The sequence below is a fragment of the Merops nubicus genome, unplaced genomic scaffold (genome assembly GCF_000691845.1).
Source record: "Merops nubicus isolate BGI_N331 unplaced genomic scaffold, ASM69184v1 scaffold3900, whole genome shotgun sequence".
Classification (NCBI taxonomy): Eukaryota; Metazoa; Chordata; class Aves; order Coraciiformes; family Meropidae; genus Merops; species Merops nubicus.
In genome coordinates, this window is record NW_008582175.1 from 50,262 (window position 1) to 53,179 (window position 2,918).

Sequence of the window (2,918 nt, forward strand, 5' to 3'; positions counted from 1 at the left end):
AGAGCTGGGCAGCCGGGCAGCAGCACAGAGGCACGGGCTCGGGCCCCCGCAGGACTGCTCCTTTCCCACCTCCGGCACACTCCGGGTGGGTGGCACAGATGAAGCAGCAGGAGCGTTTTCTTGGAGCCCAAAGAAAAGGTGCATTTAGTGCGCTACAAAGCAATTTTCTTCCCTGAGCAGCACCAGAGTGCTTCAAATCTGAGCAAGAGAGATCAAGCGCAGTAACTAGTGTATAAACCTATGATGCACACCTTTAATAATTAATACCATATTGTAAGAGGTATCAGTTGGACTGTAGTTTTTAACAACACACAGGTAACATATCTGAACCCCCGAATTTGTTGCTGTATTACACCACAGGACATTTCAGATTTCCTCTTTGAGCAGACTTGAACTAATTTTCATTTAAAGCAAAAAGAAACTACATTATTATGTAGGGTTAGGTTAAGCCACATTTACCTTTTGTCACTCTGCATTTCACAGACAAAATGGCAATACTTCCAACGTCTACTATCCAAAGTAATGACTTCTTTTAAAATTATATTTTAGAAGAGGAGAGAAGCACCAAAACTGTGATTGTAAATAAATAACTCTGAAGTTATTTTAGGTATAAAACACTGTATATATTCTTCAGATAAATAGCTGGTTATAAGTCGGTCAGTGAAACCTTCCTTGTGTCATAAATACAGAAACACCTAAGCAGGTATTTCTGAGTACGAGCTCTCTCTGCAATGCTAAATTAAAATTCTAATGACAGATTCATTTCAAGTAAATTTTTGTTCTGAACAGTACGTACAGATAAAACCTGTCTCCTCTCTCGACCTACCCATGGAAGTACACAATTTTCAGAACATAATTTATTTCTCAAAGAAATGTACTTGAAATATATAATAGCTTAAAATCCCATTTTATCACAAGTACAGAGACAGAGCACACAGTATAATGAAGTTTAAGGTAGAGGGCTTCACACATGGAAGACAAGAGCATTACTACCTTCTAGAAATGCTTACACACACATACACTGCACAAGTTTTGATTCAGTCCTGAGTACAGCAAAAGCAAAATGAGTACCCTTTTACTAGAAACCCTTCCAATTATTTCCAGACCTAGTGCTCTCCCTTCTGTACTTCTCACAACTTAATTTGATGTGCAAGTTGACCAAAATCACATATTCTTTCATGCTCTTCCTACAAGCATGATATTCCATAAAAATCAATGAGGGAAAGATTTACCTCAAAACATACAGGAATTAGCAAAACCAAGACACAGGTAACAAACACAAACACTACAAAATACATGTGAGGTGACCCAGAGCAAGTAGGATCCATTAAAACTAAAGTGACATTTGTTGATGGTCTTTAACACCAAATACACTGTGAATTGAGTACGGTGACCCAATTAAAGTAAAACAATGGTTCCAAATAAGCATTTGGGACGGTATTCACAAATGCTAACTTCAGACTACCTACAAATCATCTTACATCATTTTATCATGGCTGTCCATTTCTCCCAAGTAACGACATCACCCTAAAACTGGTTTATTTTGTTATTTGTAAGGTAGTTCTTAAAAATAACCTCTCATACTGTCAGGACACCTTAAAGCTCAGAGAGCACACTGGCACAGCTGCATTTTAGGAGGAACTACAGGTTTCACAGTATACAGCCTATGTCATGTCTGGCTGGCACTACTGTTACTGAATAGGAAGCTCTTGCAAAGGCTTGGTCCCCTCATACACCTCTGAGCATGTTAATTAAAAGCACTGCTAAAGGTCTACAGAGAGTTCCTAAAATCCTGAACAAGATGTTAGTAGCTTCTGACATCATGTAAGGTGAGAAATGACAGGCAAACCCAATGCCAAAATGAGTAGTCAAAACTAGTCCTAACATAAACAGAGACGAACTAAAGAATTTTTATTTTAAGGCAGTTAAGAGGCCTGAGAAGAGTTAGCACCTTGTACACATGTTGACACCTTGGGCAGCTGTGAAAAACACCTTTTACCAACGGCCTCCCAGAAAAACTCTTCTTTCTACAGCATATGCCAAGGGATAGGGGCACAAAGGTTTTTATTTTTAAGAGAGGGGAAAACTTCACACTAACACTGTGATTTATGATAGCCATTAGTGGATTTCTCCTGCTGGATGCCTGCCCAGAATAGATGAAAATCCAGGTTATTAGACCTCTGAACAACGTCAGGCTGCACAGAACTGAATCCAAAGTTCAGCTCCCACTCACTCTCCCCAAACCATTTATTTTGTGGTATTTTATTTGAAGTTTTCTGATGAAAGCTGTAGCCCACCTTTTAACAAGTTATGCTCACTCGCAGAAGTGGTGCTGGTTGTGCTTGCTTTGATAGGAAAATAATATAATGTGACCACTGGTGACTGTTTTCTGGAAGTCTCGGATTATTTTTTAACATGAGACCACTGCCACTTTCCATACTTTTTCCAGATCACACACTAGCTTCTTTTGCTATAAGATAAACCGAGCTACACTGTATCTTGCTTAGCTAACACAGTAAATTACTGGGAAGTTTTCTGTAGTTAGGGAGGATGTGACAAATGGGATTGTCCCCAAACAATTGAGGATAATACTATCTAGACTTTTTATTTGGGTTTGTAAATGTAGTTTATCAGAAGTATATAAACTTGAGGAAAAAAAAATGCAAAAGGATTCTTCTGAAAGACATAGGTCATTGTGATTACAGATTTGGCTTGTATTAAAAATTTTTGTTTAAAAATGAAAATATTAATCCAACATCAATAGTAAGTACAGTTTTAACAAGTAATTGGTCTTCAATAACAAAAATGAGGCACAAATTGTACTACAGGTCTAAACAAAGGTTCATGATTTTTTAAGAAAACCTTGAAATTTTCAAGATTAAATTCAGTTGACAGCAGCTGATCAATTTAAAAATATC